The sequence below is a fragment of the Phoxinus phoxinus genome (genome assembly GCF_949152265.1).
Source record: "Phoxinus phoxinus genome assembly, chromosome: 18".
Lineage (NCBI taxonomy): Eukaryota > Metazoa > Chordata > Actinopteri > Cypriniformes > Leuciscidae > Phoxinus > Phoxinus phoxinus.
Genome location: NC_136893.1, coordinates 20,374,145 through 20,396,971, shown reverse-complemented (window position 1 = coordinate 20,396,971; position 22,827 = coordinate 20,374,145). Strand labels below are relative to the sequence as shown.

Here is a 22,827-nt window from a genome sequence, read left to right as displayed (position 1 = left end):
TTATTGTTGAATCTCATTTTGGCTGCTTGCTGACTATAGTTTTGTTGAATGAATTTATTGCTGGTATATTGAATGGTGCATTTTTACATTTCATTCTGTTTTAAAAATACAAACCTGGTATTTATTTTCATGATACACTGCAGTTATTTAAGTGACTTAGTAATCAGCCATATTTATTTAATTATATTAACACGTTTGACCCTTTGATGAGCAATCGTAAAAAAAAATATAAAAAAAATATATTATTAGTATTTTTTGTGCATGACACCTCAGGATCTTATGAAGCCCTTAAAGGGACATATGATAGATGGATAGATGGATGGATGTACGGATGGGCGAGCAGACGGATGGACGGATGGATGGATGGATGGACAGACGGATGGGATGGATGGATGGATGGACGGACGGGATGGATGGATGATGGGATGGATGGACGGAGGGACAGATGGATGGACAGTTGGATGGACGGACGGGCGGGCGGTGGATGGATGGACGGATGGATAGACAGACAGACAGAAAGATGGATGGATGGACGGACGGACAGATGGATGGACAGTTAGACGGACGGGCATTGGATGGATGGATGGATGGATGGATGGATAGATAGATAGACAAACAGAAAGATGGATGAATGGATGGATGGATGGATGGATGGATGGATGGATGGATGGATGGATGAATGAATGGATGGATGGATGGATGAATGAATGGATGGATGGATGGATGGACAAACAGAAAGATGGACGGACGGACGGATGGATGGATGGATGTAGTTAGATAGACATTGGATGGATAGGATGGGATAGATTGATAGATAGATTGATAGATAGATTGATAGATAGATAGATAGATAGATAGATAGATAGATAGATAGATAGATAGATAGATAGATAGATAGATAGATAGATAGATAGATAGGAGAAACAATTATATTTTAAAAACTTTTGTTTTCTCTCACAAAATAAAAAACTTTGGTTTCTTTTGTAATCAATCAATCAATAAGATAAATAAGAAGAGGAAAGTAATAAATGAAAAGAAGAAAAAATACATGATTGGCTTGGACAATTCATTTTCTTCCACCAAGCACTGCTAGTGAAGAAAATGCCTCCTTATCCCACCCACCAACAAAAAATGCTACCCCTGTAATTATGGATCATGCAAATGTGCTCCTCTCTTTTGTGTTGTGTACGGCAGGCTGGGATTCAGAACCCCCTCTTTGCGGATTACGCTGTGGAAAGACAGTTTTGCATTAGAAGGATCAGAGTGCACACGAGGGACGTTCTGAAACCTCATTCACTGCCTAGGACACTATTGTCCTAAATGATGCCTTTTTTGTTGTCATGGTGATGTTGACTCTGTGGAATGCTCAAAGTCACTTAATGAGCTGCGCCGTTGGTCTCGTTCCATTGTAAATCACGTCTGATGTGTGTATTTTGAGCTGGCACTCGGACAAATATAGATAGCAATTAAAACACATCAATCACAGCATTTGAAAAAAGGCCTCTTCTACACTTACCAGCACCTTTTGTCTTTACATATTCTGAATTTTGAGTATCTATAGAATATAGATGTTGCATTACGACTGGCAAGGACTGTTTTGCATTTCTTTGAACTTTGACCTTGAGTGGGTCACTTCCTTTTAGTGAAGCACAAACACTATATAGGTGCAGTAAAGTTTCAAAAGTAAATGGAATGGAAAGTTTTGTTCATTTAAATTAAACCGTTTGAAGATTATTTTATAGGCTAACTAAGTGGTTCTTATACGATTTTTGTATAGACGTGCTGTCACACTATATAGGGTAAGTTCCTACAACGGAACCTGCCATTAAAGGGGTAGTTCACCCTAAAATGAAATTTAAGTCATAAATTACTCACCCTGGTGCCGTACTCCCCTTTTTTATGGACCACAAAAGGAACACTTTTAAACAATGGCTGAATCCCAAATGACCCCTAAACCCTCAATCACTTTTCCCTACAATAGTCCACTAATACAGTTCACTTGGTGTGGGGTGAATGAAAACAAGTGCACGAATTCGGACATGCGTTGAACTTACAGTGCATTGGCTGTACATTCGTTGTCGCGATGCATTGTGGGATTGAATGAGTGCACTCGATAATGTCCACTATGGTTTCGGACACCATTACAAATGGGTGGTCATTTCAATTAATGCAACTAATTGAGGGTATAGGGAGTGATTTCGGATTCAGCCATTGTCTCGCTTGCGCATATGGCAGTGAATAGCGACCAGCATCAAGCTTTTTCTTTTTAAAGACACAAAGGTATCACAGAATGATCCCATGGGACACCTATCATATATTATACGGCACCTGGGGTATACTATATTAAATTTGATGTATTATTTAACGGATATTCTGACATTGGCCGCTGGTCTTCATTGGTGTATGGACGCACAACGTGTTCATTCATATTTTAGCGCTGCAGTTCACCCAGTAAAACCACACAAGTTGTGAGAAATCAAGATAAAAAAATAAAAATTAAAAAAAGACATGACTAGAAATCCCCAAAAAAGGTATCCGTGTACTTTCTGTTGTTCTAAACCTCTTCTCTCTTCTGTTGAACTAAAAAATGTGAAGAATGTTTGTACCCATTGACTTTCATAGTAGGAAAAAAATACTATGGAAGTCAATGGTTGCTGTCAACTGTTTGATAACTGGCATTCTTCAAAATGTCTTCTTTTGTGTTCAGCAGAAGAAAGAAACTCATACAGGTTTGGAACAACTTGAGGGTGAGTAAATGATGACAGAATGTATCCCTTTAATGACATGCTTTGCCTCCAGTAATATACAGTAGTAGGCCTACTGCCCTCTAGTGTAAGAGACAAACCACAGGAGCAGCATGGGAGCACTTGAGCATGTACAGCGCATCCTGGACGCAGCACTTCCATTCAGTATCAACAATCACACACGCCTCCAACATAGTAGAACTGCTCGCGGCTTTAGTAAGAGCAGGCTGCTGTTAGAGATAACACAGTCAGGAGACTCGTGATGCCTGCGGAGTCTCTGATGGCGGTTGGCACGTCTCACTCACTCACGTAGAGAAGGACAGAGAGCTGAATGTGGGTTTAGACAAAACTGCGGACGCTTTTAAAACCACAACGACTGTGGTGAGGTAGTGAGGGGAGGCACAGCATTGGAAAACAGTATAAACAAGGTACTATTAAAAGTGTACTGAGTCATTTTTCTCAATAATAATAGACCTTTCTGATAGATAAATAAATAAAAAAGTACACGCACGTGAGATGCAGACTATCTGTGTTCACACACTGTATCGCCAAATGTCCAATAAAGCTGTTCTATTTTCTGTCGACAGCAACTACATGTTGACCAGCAGTCCAAAAAGTTGTTTTGATGAGATTTGTTGCTAGGTGCTGTTTTTTAAAGTTGTTAAATCCTAAGTTGGCAACACTGGCTAATGCGATACTGAATTCTGATTGGCTTGAATGGTTACCTCTAATAATGATTGGCTATATATGCTATAAATATTTGTTTTCCCTATTGTGACGTATCTGAGTGAAAAAAATGTAGGGCGGGACTTGATTTTGTCCATCGGGAATTAATTGGATGGTTGTGGTTTGCTATTGCTGTGATGTCATGTGATTGACAGGTTGCCCCGCCCTCACGCCAGTAAACACGTTATCAGAGAAGAGAAGAGATGAGCTGCAAGAGGTTGGTGGAAGTTATTTTTATAAATGAGGGCACAAGAATGATAAAAAAAGTATAATGTGCACAGATAAATCATTTATAATAAACGCTGCAATATTCCATAAAAAATGTGAACAAGTTTTGATTTCATGGGGACTTTAGGTATTATCTTGCTTCTAGTCATAGCCAGTTTAGTGCAGCAATAGTAACAGAGTGCAGTGATCACCTTCTATATCCCTCTTCTCTCTGTTCTAGTGAAATCACAAAATAAAATGCAACTATATACTACATAATTTTTCATATACATGCACAGTATACCGATATACAGATGCAATTTTGACTTGTTTGTTTATTAAAAAAACTGTCAACATTTTTCTCTTTAAAAAAAACTCTATGCTAGTGGTGATAAGAGAAGAGTAAGTGATAAGTGATAACGGGTGAATGGAACAGAAACGAAAATGAAATAATCAAGACAGCTTTACTTAGAGCTGTCTGCTCTCTTTAGCTGTCATGTATCTCAGTCTCACACTCTTACATCATGCTGCAGAAGGTTCTCAACTCATTTAATTCCAGGCAATGTGTTTGTGAATTCCGAGCTGTCAATAACACAGAACTCGGCACAGGCGCCATAGGCGAATATATTGCACACTAGAGGGCACTCACTTGCTTTGAGTTGGTCTTTGACAGTCTTATGCCTATATGCTTAGATGAAAGGAGATATATAAAGGAGAATATACATTATTGAAAAAGCACATCCAGAACTTACCGTAATATAAGAGGAAAAAGTGACCCAAGGTGTATATAATGTACAATATATATTGTGATGTAATTGACGCTGAAGGTGAGTTGAGGACCTATATGCAGTTGAATTGACAAACAGTGAGCCAGATGCACAACAAACAAAACTAGGGCATGAACTAGAGCATACTTGAACTTGACTTGAACAGCCGGTTACAAAGACAAAGCTACACAAGGCACAATGGAAACTGTAAGGTATATACTGTATGCACACAAGGACTAATGACATATCTAGACACACCTGAAAGTAATGAACATAATGAACCAATAAGAACATGACTCATGGAAAAAAAAAAAGGAACCAATGAAAACAAGACAAATGAAGCAAGGAAAGCACGACAAGATAACATGAGGGAATTATTTCAAAATAAAAGACATGAAAACATGATTGTAAAAAAATATTTTTTCATTTTAGTCTGTCATATTGATATTTAATTAGTTTTGAATGGTACAACAATACAAAATGTTATTTTATTATTATATATATTATGTTTTAAAGTGTTTTTGGACTGTCCCAACATTTTGCTTCAGGGTTCCTTAATGTTTTTCATTCCCTATTATGTCTTCAAGAATGCGTTTAAAATATATATATATATATTCACGGCACAGCAGAACACAAATATATTGTCAGACAGAGCTGACAAGTTATTTAATAAAGGATTGTGTGTGTTAATAATGAATCTACAATTAAAGTACAGCGAATGAACGTTCAAGCCGGCCATTGTGCAGACCTCAGCCCGCTTCTTCTGCGAGGCGCTGAAGCATTTAAGACTGGCTTCAGAGCGTTCTTATAAGCTGTATGCTGATGAAACAAAAGCCCTCCCGGAGAGTGGTCTCTGATCTGCCTTTCCGCTATTGTGTTTTTTGCTGAACAGGACCTCCAATGCTGCTCGTAATTATTTAAGACCTAATTAATTAATTTGTTCCATTGTTCTAATTTGAGCCAATCAGAGGCACGGAAAATCATCAGTAATGATGGCAACACTCCATATCTTCACCTAAAATATTCGTAACCTTCTCTGAAACCGAAAAGAGAATGATTGTTTTACTGATGAAAATTAATTATATTAGTGCCACAAATTTCACTGGCACTTGTTCCATCATTGTGTATTTGCAATGAAGTGCTTGTAACCTTCATTTGCAGCAAATAAAATGTTTGATCCAGGCCATCTGTTGCTTGAAAGACTTACAATTCAGTATTTGTTTAATTCATAGCACTTAAGGGAAGAAACCATGGTAACAAGTGTTTAGGTGGCAAATATGATTATCTCTTCAATCCTGCATTATATTGATTGGAGAAAAAGCTTGTTTTCAGAGCTTGCAAGCATAGCTTATATTAATTATTTCTTCTCACTAATGCACCGTTACACTATAAAGCATGTTTACATTCTGTCATTGCAAATTATAGTAGTTTTATTTTCTGTTCATGGCTTTCATAAACTGATTTACATGAGGATTTGAGAATTGGTGGTGCATGCTCCAGTGTTCCAGTTCCCTAACAACCATCGCGATAAAGCAAACAACTGCATCGAGGAGGCCATTCATGATCTTGTGTGACCGTTCATTGCTGCTGTCAAAAAGCTTTTAGTGTCAACCCTTTGGTAAATATGGCGAATGAAGCTGCTCTGAACATGTGTAGGCTAAATGTGTGGCAGGATGATTGACAGCTCTCCGACTGCCTTGTAACCTCAATTTGATGATCGGTGGCTCCAGCATGTAGGAAATAGATCATGTTTAGCCTTTTTGATATTGGAGTCTTTTCAGAAGAAAACTGATTTCATGTCAAGTGGGTTGGGTGAGACATTAATAAATGTACTGTAGCTTGAACAAAAGATTTGTTACATAAAGAATAACTTTAAGTATAGAATGTTCCTTGGTTTGAATAAGACGAGGCCTCTCAACCCTGGTCCTTGAGATCCACATTCCTGCAGAGTTTTGCTGCAACATCGATTAAACTCAACTACCTTTAGGGCTGCGTCCATAAGCTTAAAAATGCACTGCAAGGAAGGCATCAACGTCCGAATCCAATGTTAGCTTTACTTCCTTTCTCCTGAGATACCCTCATCTGATAGATTTTTTGAAGGCAGCATATACAGTATGTATCCTTCGCTGCCTTTGATATCCCACAATCCTGTGCTTTCCATACTGTGACAGTTGAGCTAAAAAAATAAAGATGGTTGGTGATCAGTTTGTGTGTAAATGTGTTTTTGACCAACATTTTCCACTTTTGATGTAATTTCTAGCGAGAAATTACTATTCTAGTCATTAAAAATTAATTAAATACAGCTTGTGCTATTTTGTTAGATCATTATACCATTACACCGCCTCAGAAGTCTGTCCGAAATCAGTTTCATAACGTACCTTTGTGCGCAAACGCTGCCTGCAAAGTCATTGCCTGATACGTCAGTGAGGCAAAAAGTCAGCTAAGCATTAGGACGCGAGGAATCCCGAAGACCTTTGCTGCGTACTACTAAAGACTATAGAATTACACAAGATGCATCACTCATATTGTTTTGAATGGGGGAAGTTTAGCGCTTAATAGGTCCCGCCTTCTAAATAAGAGCCAATCGTTGATTGGTGAAGCCTTGGTCAAGCGTGAAAAATGTTGTTTTCTGTCATGATTCATCTGTTTAGAAACTAAATTTAAGACACAGTTGTTGTCATTTCATTGGTGATATCAAATATGAAATTTATTCATAAGCTTGGCGAACAGTTTTGGAAAGATGGCCGCCGAGTGAAATGACTTGTCTTAAAGGGACTTTGGTACTACTCTCTTGAGGTACTTATTTTGAATAATTGCTTCACGACCACTAAAAAAGTGCTCTATATAGTATGAGTGTGTAGGATGAATGTAATTTGGATGTACTACATTCACCATGTTGTCATTATCATGTGACTTACCAGCATCAGTTACGTAGCTACACTGCCATTCATAAATCCTCTCATGTGGCCTCATAGGGTAGTAAAGTGTCCACCATATCAGAATCTCGCTAGAAGAAGTAGGCCATCCAGGTAGTTTTTGGCTACTCTTTTATGAGGACTGTGAATTCAGACATACTTCTTTTGTCACATACTGTTTTTTGCCTACTATATAGTAGGGAAGTACTGTATGCGATTTCAGATGCAGCCCTTTATTAGCTTGTTCAGGTGTGCTTGATTGGGGATGGAGCAAAACTATGCAGCAAAGTGGACCTCAAGGGCCAGAGTTGAGATCCCCTGGTTTTTCACCCAAAAACAGTGGAATTGTATGGGAGTGTGACTTTAACTAATAAAATCCTCTGTTTGTTCTTTTCCTTCATTTCATCACATTCAAACTGAAAACAAACAAGCCTAAAGACCATATCATCTTCTGCTTATATGAGTAAACATTTCATTTGACTCATACGCACGGAAGTGAAGTGGACCAGAGAAATTCAATGGAGCATACAGAACTTTAAAGAGATATCAAACCAACAACCAAATCAAATATATTTTACATCTTTAGAAAAAAATGTGAGTGCTGTTTGCGAGTACAAAAGTTTGCCTATGATGCTACAGTATCGGGTATTCTGGGTAGTTCTAGGGCATTACATGGTGGTTGTATGATTGCTCTAAGAGTGTGGTCGCATTAAAGGATTAGTTCACTTTCTAAAAAAAAATTGCTGATAATTTACTCACCCCGATGTCATCCATGTCTTTCTTTCTTCAGTCGAAAAGAAATTTAGGTTTTTGAGGAAAACATTCCAGGATTTTTCTACACAGAATGGACTTCAATTGCAACCATCCATACCAATGTTCAAAAGAAGGTTCAAATGTCCGTTTCAATGCAGCTTCAAAGTCTCTACATGATCCCAGTCGAGAAATAAGGGTCTTATCTAGCGAAATGATCGGTCATTTTCTAAAAAAAAAAAATGTATATATATACTTTTTAACCACAATTGTTCGTCTTGTGCTGGTCTGCGACGCGCCACGTATTACATCATCACATGGCTCGAGGTCATGGTGCAAAGGACCCTAGGTTGAAATTACTCCGAACCATCCCTTTAAAGCCCGTTCACACCAAAGACGATAAAGATATAGTTCTAAAAATCATTTTATAGTTAAAATGTTATAGTTCACACCACACCTATAACGATAAGGATAGAGAAACGATATCGTTGGGGTCACTTTCGGGAACGATTTTTTTTCCCAGCTTTTGGATGATAAAACCGTGACAGCCAATCAAAATCCATTCTAATTTAAGGGCTCGCACATTTATATTGGCAGACGACATTGCAGAGTAGTTAATCGTAGAGGTCCAGAAAAATCCACCACTTTTTGACTAGTCAAGCCCCTTTTCAAGAAAATGGATATGGAAAGCAATCGTTCATACTATGGATGGACGCAATTTAACCGCAAAAAAATCAATCAAAGCGTTTCAATCTCCTGTTTATTCAGCTACAGCAATAGTATGATTCCCGAAAGGGATTTCCTGGAATGATGTGCGTTATCGTACTTCTGCGGGGCATATTTGGCGTGTCTGCGTGAGAGCGCCCTCTGGCTTTTAGATAAAGCAGCATTTACTACTGATCACAGAGCCGTGCTGTCGCAGGCGTTAAATAATCGCAGCCTTTGCCAAATCGTGTGCGGTTTCATTGCGATTAATCGAGCAGCCCTAGTTCATACCCTCTGAATAAATGGTGAAAAGTATTTGGTGAAAGTATTATCCAGCACTCGTTTCAACAACATTGTCTTGCTTCCTTGGAAGTTGCAGTGAAAAAGACTTGTTGTTTTTATTCCACTATATACTGTAGATAACGTCAGCTAAATTCACTGTTAGATTATTAGATCGGTTACACTTGCTTCACTCAAAACATAGCATCCTGAGGACATCTGCCTGCTTAAAGCCTCAAAAATGCAATTAGAACAGCAAAAACATGTTCAATGACGTTGTACACTCTTAGATTAAAAAATAAAAACCACAATAACAAAAAATAAAAACGATATTCTTACTATTTATATCAAATGTATTTCCAGTATGTTTCACACAATTATCAAATGTAACAGGAGGACCTTGCATTGTGACAGCAGAGATATTATTTTTGGAGAGCTTTCCAGAACAGCTCACCATACATAAGAAAAAGAATAAAACTATTTTAGAGTAATAGATGCAATACAGTCTTTCCTCATGCAAGCCTCAAGCAGCTCAATGCTTGCACCAGGATCCCAACCTTGCACCTCTCACTGAGCCCCTGGGTCATTTAATATGGAGATTATTCACGTAATTAATCTCGACTAGAATTTAATCTTGTGTGTATCAGGTTACTCAAAGTTGCATCACACTAAAATTGCGGGCGATAGACTTTTGCACCAGAAAATATACAATATCCAGCTGTGAATGCTTTTATGGAACAAAAACTCCAAAGCTAGATTTAGCTCCAGTGAACGCGATCTGTGAGGCCTGTTATTGTTGTAACACATTAGCATATTGATCCTACGGTCTCAACACTTTGTGCTCTACAGCCTCATTGTTTCGCTGTTTAGAAATGCATCCACAAACATCCTGCCTCAGCAGTGAAGCGAGGAAAAAATCGACAGTCTGTTGAAAATAAGTGCTGAAATATTTATCCACGATGCATATTCAGCTTTTTTTGACCACAATTTGACTGTGATCCATCTCCATGAGCAGGTGGATTAATAATTGAGCCCTAGTTAAATAACTGACAAATGAGATGGCCACGTGAACAAGGGAAGATATTATCGAGGATGAGGTGCAGACGAGAAAAGAGACGGAGAAAAGCGGATTTCAAAACACGAGGAGCAATAGAACTGCCAAAATTGGTTGCATCCAAACCGAACCAGCATTTATACCAACTAAATGTGTTTTTTTAGAACACAATTGCAGAATTTCTGTTGGTTTAATCGCCCATGTTGACTTAATGCAATTCCCCCAGTCATTAACACTCAAATGAGAAGCTTATTGTTGCAACTAAGGCTGAATATTTACTGGTTTTAATGAAAAAGCTGGTTTTATATATAAGTCTGCCATTCTAAAGGTTGGGGTTGGTAAGATTTGTTTAATGTGTTTAGCAAAAGTCTCACAATGACTGCATGTTTTGATCAAAATTATTATAGTCATTTTGTTAAGTATTATCACAATTTACTCCAGTCTTCAGTGTCACCTGATTCTTCAGAAATCATTATAATTTGGTGATTTGGAAAATAATGTTGAAATGATGATACTTTTTTGATGAATAGAAAGTTTAAAAGAACTGAATCTATTTAAAATAAAAAGCTTTTTCAACATAATAAAAGTTATTAATGTCACTTTTTCTCAATTTAATGCTAAATAAAATTATTTATTTCTATTTATATCCAAAGATTATATTACATCACTTTATATTATATTATATTATATTATATTATATTATATTATATTATATTATATTATATTATATTATATTGACAATTGAGGCATGACTGACAACTTAAATTTACAATGATGTGCATGTCTACTTTCTAACCATGTTAGAGCCAAGCACTTTGAGCACATTTTTTTTTTACAAAACCACGACACCAGGTCTGACTTAAACAGTGTTTGGAGAAAAGATTTCAATTAAGAGCGGTTTGATTAAATCTCAATTTACTGGAGTCAACGAAGCTTTGCCTGACTCCCAATCATGTTGTGCCGTGAATCTCAAGGCCAGATTGACATTTGGAAGTGTTTAGACCCGCCACCTGCTCCCTTCTCATTTCCCTCCCCGTAACGGGAAACGCAAGCACAGACGGAGCCGCGGTCTGTCTGGGATAAGTTATCGTTGTCATGTGCCTCCGCGGGGCCACGTGGTCCGACTGTCATCCAGCATCCCACCAACTCCACGGACCAAACTGAATAAGGATTTATGTCTAGGATGCTGTCCTCTCATTAAAGTCCACGATGGACTCTCTTGGAGAAGGTAAATTCAACCTGCTCAGGCGTAATAGACCCCTCCACCATTGCACAGCACTGCGCAATGAGAGGCAGAGAGGGCCATTAGTCTTATGCGGCCCGACTAGCAGCAGGCAGGATAATGAACTAAGGAGAGGGTTAGGGCACCCAGAGGAAATAAGGCTCACACTGCAGAGGTAAATTCTCCATAAGAGACAAATACTGTGAGGAGCTCGGGCCTCGAACTGACAAGGAGAGACATAAAAAAAGTTTCTCAGTGCTTATTGAGTGGGAATATATTTTCACATACTTATTTATTTGTTTGTTTTATTCCTTCATTTAGGGGGATTTCAGACGTTTTACCGAGGGAAAAAAAAAGCTTCGTCTCGAGAGCATATTTTCATTTAATAGCATATAGCCTCAAGGCAAGGCAAAGGCAAAGTGCTGTGACGGGAGTTTTAAATTGCAACACGTCTACAGTGTGTAAAGCGTCTTGCTCGGTTTGTTTATGAATGCGTATTATATCGGCACTTAAAGCCGAAAGTTGTACCTATGACTTCGCATTTGGGGACGTTATTAAATTGCTGTCATTTTTAATAGGGTAGGAAGTGGTATGGGGGGGCGCTCATCCGGATTCTTCAGATTGAATGCGTATTACGCCCCCGAGAAAATGAGCTATATCTTTTACTGTGGAAATAAAAAACGGTGATAAAGCAAGAGACTGGAGTTTAGGAATATATTCACACTGTACTAAATATGATGCATGATGTTTTCCATTAGGCAAACCCGTCTGTGGAAGGAATGCGGCTGCAGTCAAACAGCGGTTCAAAACGGAAATTACCATCCGAAACCATTTTCAGAATACACATCCGCCTTCGCCGAGTACAAATAGATAGTTGCCGCAGTGCTTTGTGGGTTCCACGAGAAATGGTCCTCCTGTGGTCATAACCTAAGAGGCAAAGAACAAAAAATGAGATGTATGGACAGGATTGCGCAGTGATGACCTTACGTGCATTTCCTTTAGGATGCTGAGTAAGCTTTGCCTGGAGCGCGGAGGTTTCTCTCCATTCCCTTCCAAACTGGATGAAGACCAAGTCCCTGTCTGCGTTTGTTTTTGTCACCCTGTTCTCTACGCCAGATGGTTTGACAGTCTTGCCAGGAGCTGTTATTGCCTTCATAGATATGCTTCTCTTGACAGCACGTAAGTAAACTTAAGCTAAAGGCAAGAGAGGGTAATTACACATAGACTAAGCTTGAGCTCCATTCCAGTGATTATGGCACTTGGCACGCATTGCTGCGAACTGGATTTGATGGGATTGAACTACAGAATGTTGCAGTTGTTTCTGTATTTTGTAGCGATGTCATTGGTTATGCTTCATCTTTAGAGAAAATAATCCCCCTCCACCGTTCATGTCATGTTGCACATGCAAGTGATTAAGGTACCGTTGTTGCAATTTATAATAGATGTTTATGTTCACTTAATTCCTCGCTATTCTACCACATTATGTAGTGTGTTTACTCTAGGTATGTTTCCGTTCACCTATTTTTCATGGATTCTTAAAAACGTATGCGCTCAATTGAGGCAGGTACATTTTTATCGGATAGGGAGACGTGCATAAACTACGATGGAAACACATTTACTGAATAAGTCCCTCGATGCACAACTAAAAACTGTGAATTTGTCTCAACAGTGTGATTGGATAACTGGACTAACCAGCGGACCAATGTCATTGCACAGCATCTCAAATGTTGGTTTGATCATTCTGAAAAGTCAAAGTCTGTCATCAGAATTATTTTGGTTTAATTCCCCATTGTACTGACAGTGTACTTACCTAAGAAAGTACTGGGTAATATAAGGTAACGTGTTAAGGTTAGGTTTAGGGGTAGGTTTAGGGTTAGTACAGTTATTACCTAGTTATTGCAATTAGTATGGTACAAAAAGAGCTAATTCTAGACTAATCTGAAATGCAATCCCAGAAGCATCTCAAATGATTGCATTTCCAAACACCGGGCATCTGAACGGAAGATAACATGACAGCGATTATATTGTGTTTCATCTGTGCACTCTGAGAGTCTTTTATGATGTAGGGTAAAAGAGCCAAAGTGGCTTTCTCGATTGCAGCAACTTCCATTTTTATTGAAAAATGGCTTTATTTGCAAATGTTTCGTGATATTCCAGTTTTGACTGTAAGCTACATTTGCGGAAGGAGAGGAGATAAACATGCTGAATCTAGCACCTACACAAAATGTCATATCCCTAAACTGGAAAACAGTGAATGAGTAAAAAACGTTAATCAGAGATTCTATTACCCTTATAAAATGCTTAACTAGATATAGCTTGAGTACATAAAGTGCAGTATAAAGTGCACAGAGTACTCTACATAATTTGGGAGACAATTGTTTGGAATTTTTATTCTATTTATTATGTCTTTTTTATCTTTATTTGTTGTCTTCCTAACCTTAGCCAACCAGAACCAGAACACTTCCCATAACACCCGATGTACTTGTTACATCGTAAGAAGAAAGGGATCTAAGCTAGTCTGTCTGTCTCACCCTTATCCCGAGGTTAGCGTAGTCCGGCCGGATCCGGTCCATATCCAGATTAGATGGTGGACCTGCACCTAGACACGTCCACAACACAGCCCTGAATGTCAGCAGAGACCGTGTCTACTAGACAATCCCCTGTGAAGGCCTCGTCGACATGACAGATCCTCAGCAGAGACCACAAGAACCAGACATCCTCCTCACACACCCTATGGCCAGATTCGGCTGCAATGTGTAGTGAGAATTTGGTTTGAAAAATTGTCGTATGAATTAATCCTTCTGTGTCAGTTTTACCGCTATTGACAACTCCTCCCCTGTGGCCTCAAGGGATAGTAAAGTTATTTAAAATGTTCACCTACTGTTTTTCGAATACTATGCATTTGGAAATACGACTATGTTGTACAGGTTTTTGCATAGGCCTACTATGTAGGGAAATATAGGCTATTTGATTTCGGCCACTGCAACAAAAGTGGTGTTTTGTTCCTGATGAGCGAGTGAGTGAGTGAGTGAGTGAGTGAGTGAGTGAGTGAGTGAGTGAGTGAGTGAGTGAGTGAGTGAGTGAGTGAGTGAGTGAGTGAGTGAGTGAGTGAGTGAGTGAGTGAGTGAGTGAGTGAGTGAGTGAGTGAGTGAGTGAGTGAGTGAGTGAGTGAGTGAGTCAATGATTCACGAGAGTAACTGAAAATCCCCACCATTATGAAATCAAATTCGAGGACTAGAATTAACTAATGTAAAAGTAGCCTACTTACATGTCTTCTGTAAAACACAGGGTGCTATGTTCTATATTAAAATGATAATAGTGTAGACAATGTTACATCGAAGAAATCTGCTAAGTACTGCACATTATCTAGAAGATGTAAATTCAGTCAAGTCACATTTTTTTTAAATAGCACTTTATACAATACAGGTTGTTTAAACGCAGCTAGAACAGAAAAATTATGCATTTCGGCTGTTGTTCAGCTGAAGTTCGTGTTGATTCAGTTCCATTGTAAAGATCCTCAATTATATCTATTTATCTATAAAGCAGTTCTGCCAAAAAATATGTCATCGTTCAGCTCGGGTTAGTTATCATACATCAGCGTCAGTACAGTAAGATCAATAATATTGTTGAATATAAAGTGTCCCAAACTAGGCAAGCCGACAGTGGCAAGGAACACAAACTCCATCATGTGAAAAAACGTCACCATTGCTTGTACTGCAAAAGGCCGTGGTTATAACCAAGAATGAAAACCTAAAAAACGAAATGTCTGACAATGACCTCCCAGCCACACAGATAAAATGCTCTAAATATTTCTGACACGGCAACAAAGTCAAACCTGTTTCAATTGGCACGTGTAAATCGGGGGCCTAATGGCTTCCCGGCTTAACACGCACAAATAGCAGTCATGCCTCCCAGCTTCCTCATTAGCATAGTTAATCCTGTGTCTTGAAGAGGCTTGAGCAAAATATTCCTCGCAGGCAGCTTCGCACAACAAGCGCCACTGATACAGTACATGAATAAATTACGGAGATAATTAAAGGAAATGTCAACGCGGGACTGGATGGAGCGTTATTAATGATGGCTGGGCTGTGTTAAAGTATCCTGGGCTGAAGTAAGCATGATTAATGTGTGTTTAATGGCAGTGGGGAAGGAACGCGGCTTCGGCTTTAATAAAGAGAGCTTATTTTACAGGGGTTTGTCTCTGGGATTGACCTGTTCTCAACACCCGGAGGAGAGAGTTCGACCTTTCCAAAGATCATCTAATCTTCCGCTCTTGTTTCCAACAACAATTATAATGGGGTGATATGGATGGATATGTCTGGGAAGTGCTAATAAAACGCTGTGTTTTTGGTGGGCGAACGTGGGTGTGTTTTACACTCCAGTGCAGGCCCGTAGGGTCTATGCTGATCGACAGTGATGTTTTTATTGAAGTTCTTGACTTGTGTGCAAATGAAACGCAGAAAGTAGCTTACTAAAGGCTCAATTAAACTCGCTCTCCTCTTCGAATTAGGTTTGTGCGAACGCTGAGGTGAAGCGGCTTGTTTATTGCCGAGACCTGAATAACATCTGCTGGTAAAGCTTGTTAACCCTTCTAAAGTTGTGTAAACGTGGGGAGAAAAGTTCACACAAAAGTGACACTCTTGACACAGAGGTCCAGTTACACTTGTGGAAGAGTGGCACTCACAGAAGCATGTCATTTGTCTATGAATGGGATTTACTAGTCTTGTTTCAAGGTCAATTTGATCACACTCGGAAATGTAATCTTTCTCAAGGCATTGAGCATAACTGCAAGCCTGACATGTTTCACATAACAAGTTCAGTTCGCTCTCTGCAGGTTTCAGAGATAAAGCATGTCAGTCAGTTTTTTATGTTAATGAAAGTTTCAAGATCAGTGCAATGGAAGCTAAGCCCTGTAAAAATCTTCTGGAAGTTTTCCTAAAAATGGAAACTATGCCAACTATGGCATCCTAACTATGCTGCCAAAAAAAAGAAGTAGTATTTTCCAGTATACATAATTATTACACATCACAACTTAAAACAAAATAAATGTACGTATTTATTTAAGAAGCTGAATGACAATAATAATTCACTATTTCAAGGAAATAATTATTTGCCGATGAACAAAAATTAACATCATTCAAATGGAAGACACATTTATTTTTCTTACCCTGCAAAGCAAAAATATCACTAGATGTCATTCTATTTCTCTGAAAATAAGACTTCATATATATATTTTTTTTTTCCTTCGGCTTAAATGTATCATCTTTCAGGAATGTTTAGATAATTACATCAGAAAACAAGACAAAAATACTAATTAAGAAATACTACTAAAAGCTTAGAGAATTAAAAAAAAATGTTAAGTGTCTGTATTAAGGCTGTATTGGTGAAAATACAGTAAAATTATAATATTGTGAAATATTATTACAATTTACAATACTGTAGCTGTTTTTTGGTGTAATATGCTATTTATGTCTGCAATCAATTTTCAGCATCATTACTCTAGTCTTCAGTGTCACATGATCCTTCAGAAATCATTCTAATATGCTGATTTCTGATTATTATCAATGTAAATGTTGTGTTGATGTTTTTGCTGCTTAACAGTTTTGTAAAAACTGATAGGCTACACTATCCACATTTAAAGGTATTTATCACACACTAAAAAAAATACTCAGCAAAGACTCAATACATTGATCAAAAGTGAGTGTAAATACATTTATAATGTCACAAACGTCTGGGACTGTCATTATAAAAGACATTTATAATGTCACCAAAAAAAATGTTTTTGTGAATGTGTGTGAAACAATGTTTTTCTTTTAAAAATCTGAAATCCAAAAACTGCTGAGGGCATTCATTCATTCATTCATCAAAAGAAGAAAAAAAAGAAATCGTTAATATGGAACCAATCGTGAAGGGGAATCTAAAAATGTAAAAATTCCTAATTAGTCATAACGGCGAGTTGTGCGGTTCGGTCGGAAGGTGGCGCTGTTGTTCATAAAGTGTCTCACTCCAGTCTTTCGCTATCATTCTCCTGATTTGCTGGACCCAGCGCTGGCTGGACACGCTGAATGTAAATCTGGCCGCAAACAACGTCTCAGTCTTTCTCTGTGTGGCTGTGAACCCAGCGAGGTGAGCTTGGCACAGGCGCAGGACTGTCTGGCTTTGAGCGCAGTTTGCAGACACACTGCGAGGCAGCCGTGCTGGAATATTATATTCAGGGGTGAAGTCAGAACCGAAGGAGAAAGGGCGAAACCTTCCTTCATCCTGAGCTTTTCTTCTCCCTCTCTCTCTCCCCCTCTCTCTGGACGCAAAGACTTGGGCAAAATGGTTTTCCCGAAATCTCAGTGACTGCGATGTCAGCATCTCTCATCTACCGCTTGTGGAACACAGACTGAAGAAACACACGTACTGCGAGGAGGGGAAAACCCACGTTCTTCGGGTAAAGTAGAAATTTTCAAATCAGAATTTAGGGTTTTATTATTATAATTAATCTGTCTGCTCATTGTTTCACCTTGCACGGGGTTTCAGGTGCAGCCGTGTGTGTTTTCGTTACATTTGTTGCTGCGTTAGAATTCACATCGAAGCAGTGCTGACTGAACCAGCAGATGCTTTAATCAGCAGGTCAAATATTGGTTCACACATCAGCTCGTGTTGGTTTACTGTTAAAGAGAGAGTGTGTGTGTGCTGCATGATGGTGATTGACAGGGTTTGATTTGACAGATAGGGATACAAGGAGCTCTGCAGCAGTGAAGTTCAGGCAGAGCTTCAGCTGCAGAAATGCACAGGTGCTCTGCTGGTGTGTCAGGAAAACCCCTGGAGAGAGCCTGACATTCAGAACAAAAAGTGGCTAACGCGTTACATTACAATGTCCTTGTTACAACAAACTGCATGTAATATACACACTACAGAGCTGCTTGTAAATAGTATTATTTGCTGTATAAATAATATATATATTTATTGTAAAAAGATGTCTAAAATTCTTAAGTACAATCAACTTGAATGTCATTAAGTCATTCCAACTTAAATTAAACTGACTTAAAAAGATTAGTTGAATCTTGCAGCCTATAACTTATTTTGGCGAGTTAAAGCAATGTAAAAACATATGTTGCCATAACGTGTGTAAATATATATATATATATATATATATATATATATATATATATATATATATATATATATATAGCAAAAAATACATGCAAACATGCATATTTCCCTGCTATGTAATATGCATATACAAAATAGCACATTTTCGACTAAAGGTATTTTGTTTGTTAGTAAAACCACTATAAAAGCCTGTCTATTTTTCAGAAAGGAGGTTACATTGTAGCTTTGTGAAGTTCTTGGAAATAAGGCTAAATGAGGAAGAATAAAACAATACTTCTTTGAGAGAATGCCCCCCTTCCAATACATTTCTGAATCATGTACTCATTTGTCTGATGTTGTATTTACAAGTAGCTACATAGTACCTCTAACTCTCATGTTGGTTACTTCTTATAATCACGTACCATGAATGTGTTGAATGTGCCCAAAATGCCTGTTTGTGTTTCCTGAAAGTGTGGTGATATTGTATCAGCGAGGCTTTTCATATTTTTCAGACTTCTCCTGTGACGTAACACTTCCCCATGCTCTGTGGTTAAACCGATATCAACCACTTCCTCCAGAAATGATCCTTGTAATATGGCTTTGCATTTTTAATGTGAACTTTTGGTTTTTAATTTCACTTGAATTATTCATCTGAAGTATGCATGCAATATGAGATGCTCATTGAGTCGCATGGAGTCAAGAGAAGTCAAGAAATGTCCCTCACTTTTCACACCGCTTAGAAGTGCCAAGTGTCCTTTCATCTCACAGCCACAGATTTAATACGAATCCGCGGTTAAAGGACTGCATGCGCGCGGCTAAATGTGCGTTCTGCATTGCGTGTGTGGAGAGGAGACTCTTGGATTTAATGCAGCATTTGGCTCATTTCATTCCACACGTGTGGTGTAAATATCCCGTGGACCTCTAATAATATTGAAGCTGTGAAATGAAGTCATTCATCGCCACAGTTACAGCCACAGACAACTTGCGTAAAATTCACACCATGGAGAATCTCCGAATGACCTGCTTTACGTGCGCTCCCCTCAATTTATATTTACGCCAAGAACTAAATTGCATTTCTAAATAATCTCTTGCGGAGTCTATATGGCACAGAAACAAGTGATTCAAGGTATTTGTTAGCGTAAGTGCCCTTGTGGGTTGACATTTTTTAAAAACGGTGTTGTTCTCAAAGATCCTCATGCACAGGGAGTAGCCATGATGAGACTTATTAGTCGTCTAGTCATGTAGGAGTTGGAAGAATTCTGTGTCCTGAGACCTCTTTCCAAAGCTGCCATTCGTTATCCTAATGAGTGTCTCTGACTTTGGGCTTAAGGGAGCAAATAAATTAAGGACAAACGCATGCCTACTCTAATTACAACAGATCAGCACTTAACAACACAATGTGACAGAAAAATCCTCAAAGACACATATATAAACGAAACATGGGTGATTATACGATTAAAAAGTGTTTCGTTTGTTAGTAAAAACCACTTTTTTATTTCCAGAAACGAGGTCAAAATGGACATTATAAAACGGATGGTTCCGGATACTTGTTTCTGATTGGTCGAGCCACGTTTGAAGCCATTGTAAATGACTCTACAATCAGACACCTGTGATAAATATTAAAATAAATATTTTTATGGACTAACCGTTTTTATAAAAGCCCAGTGGTTTACAATGAATTTAGAACAGCTGTTTTAAATTCACTGTAAACCACGGCTTCACTGGGATTATTGCTTTATTGTAGCTTTGAAGTTCTTGTAATGAAAGCTAAATGAGGTCAGTACTTAAGAAAGAAGGAGAGGAAGAAAAAAAAATAAGTATTGAAAGAATGCCATGTACAATTTTTTACCATGTACACACTTACATTGATCAAAAGAAATCTTAACCCTTGTTAAGAGTTACCCTGTAAAGCCTTACATATGAAAGGATAGTCCGAAAAAATCTATTTTAACACTTTATTTAAAACATTTAAAAATTGTGTTGTCATATTTGATACATCAGGCTTTTATGGCTCATATAATATGATAGGAGAATATGGAGCTCATACTCAGAGGAAAAAACACCTTGATATTATTCACAAAATATGCAATTTGGTGCAGTTGCTGATATATGTCCAAAAAGAAAGATACAATTATGATATACTGGGATCTTTATAGCAGACTATGTACATAAAACGCATGTATACATCAGTTGTGACTCTATCTCTCAATAATATGTCTTATTATGATGATACATAAATACTTAGTTTTATGATCGGATCCCTGTTGTTTATTCTGGGGGGCAAAACATATAATGCAATGCAACTGATAAATGAACAAATAAATGTTCCTCAAAGCCTGTTGAATTATAGTTGCTTACCTATAAGTCCAGCCAATGTTCATTTTGAAATATAACTACACTGTAAAAAGAAATATAACTACACTTGTCACTTTTTGAGGGTGAGCAAAAACGCCTCGTTATGTGTCTGTCCCTTTAAATGCAAATGAGCCGCTGCTCCCAGCACAGAGGGCGGAGCTTCAACCGCTTGTGTCCTTTTACCTCACACAGACACACAGAAAATGTTTATGTTCAAACCGAAGTCAGAAAGATGGAGAGACATGTAGACATTTCTGAATGGTTAGTTGATGAATTTATGTAGCTTATGTGCAGTTATCGTCTTGTCATTGATTAGCATATTCTGTCTAGATAATCTATAAATCGTGTTTAGGGGGCGGGGTTTATGTAAATTCTAGGGTTGGTGATGTCACTAAACCCGGGAGGAATGTCGTGTTGTCCCTACCAGCCGTTTGTAGTAGATCTTAAAAAACTATTTCTTTAAAAGCAAATATCTTCCTTTGCTTTGAACTTTGAGCGTTGTAACTTTGCAGATGTTGTTTATTCTCAAACAGCAACATTACACACTAACTAAAGTTAGAAAAGTGAAATCATAATCAACCACCCCTTTAAGTTATTTAAACTTAAATTACATTAAACTGACTTGAACTGAGTTGATTCTTGTATAACATAAACAATTTTTTTTGTCATAACTATTTATTTTACAGTGTAACAATATAAAACGTATTCTTACGTTTACTGTTTAAAAATCAGTTCAGATTTCAAAGAAAATAAAGACAGGTGTACCACAACCTGAGGGTGGGCGTTTTTACAATTATACAAAGGCCTTTTGCTTGTTAAAGAAGTATAAACTATCAATCAGACGACAGAAGGCATGTAGTAGATTGTGTACAACAGGATTTCCAGCCAGGTTTTGATCATGTTGATAATTTACAGGCCTTACAAATTCATGTATCAAATCAGGTTTTTATTCTACGTCCATGAAAATAAAAATCCATTGCGTCTCTGTACTTTTGTAATTAGCATAGTTTTGTGTTTTCCCTAGAAACGGGCCGGCCTTCTCTCAGTTGCGAGATTGGTCATCTCACTTGTTGCTACATACAATCCAGCTGTTCATCACACATTTATTCATCATTTAAATAGACATCACATAGAAAAAACAGACCCGTTACAGTAATGCAATAATGTGCTGCAGACTGCACATTTATCCCAAATCTCAATCGGATCAGCATTGGCACACAGCAGTTTCTCTGTCGGGAATGCTTTTGATAAGCTGTCTTCTTTGCATTTTGCTTAAACTAACATGTCACTATGAGATGCAGTTGTCATTTGTTTTGATGTAAAGTGTCTACAGGCAAAGGGACAGAGTGAATGATGATTATCACAAATCTCGCGTCCCTGTGTACCGGTTCCCTTGCCGCCAGCCTCATTTGCTATTTTGATGATGTGCTCCGGAACCCGTAGAGGCCACTCTTTGGTTCGAGAGAAAGGGAAAGCAATTGATAGGCCGTTATTAATGGCTTTGTGTTTCAGAGACAAAGCTTTACTCGTCACCACCTGAGATTAATATTGCGAGGTCCACTACAACTGTGCCTCGAATCGGGCCTTGCTCATCGCTGTATCTCTATATTTGTTGGTGACAGTTGGTGCTAGTAGGTCAGTAGGGCTGACAGACAGATAGATAGATAGATAGATAGATAGATAGATAGATAGATAGATAGATAGATAGATAGATAGATAGATAGATAGATAGATAGATACTGTAGATAGATACTGTAGATAGATACTGTAGATAGATAGATAGATAGATAGATAGATAGATAGATAGATAGATAGATAGATAGATAGATAGATAGATACTGTAGATAGATACTATAGATAGATAGATAGATAGATAGATAGATAGATAGATAGATAGATAGATAGATAGATAGATAGATAGATAGATAGATAGATAGATAGATAGATAGATGGTGGATGGATGGGTGGGCTTTGACTCCAAACTTCGTTATTCGAATATAAAAAAAATTATAATGATATTCGA

The 22,827-nt window shown here is 38.0% G+C and overlaps 1 protein-coding gene across 3 annotated transcripts in view; it reads left to right on the top strand.

The window, feature by feature from the left end:
- The window catches only part of cntn3a.2 (contactin 3a, tandem duplicate 2), a 98,719-nt gene that overhangs the window by 1,296 nt on the left and 74,596 nt on the right, over positions 1-22,827 (top strand). For 2 of the 3 annotated variants that reach the window (XM_079588771.1, XM_079588773.1), the window contains exon 1: positions 17,723-17,805. The exons of the other annotated variant lie outside the window; for it this stretch is intronic. The gene's annotated coding sequence lies outside the window, so the exon portion shown is untranslated. Of the gene's footprint in view, positions 1-17,722; positions 17,806-22,827 lie in introns of those variants that run through there. 3 annotated transcript variants of the gene reach the window in all.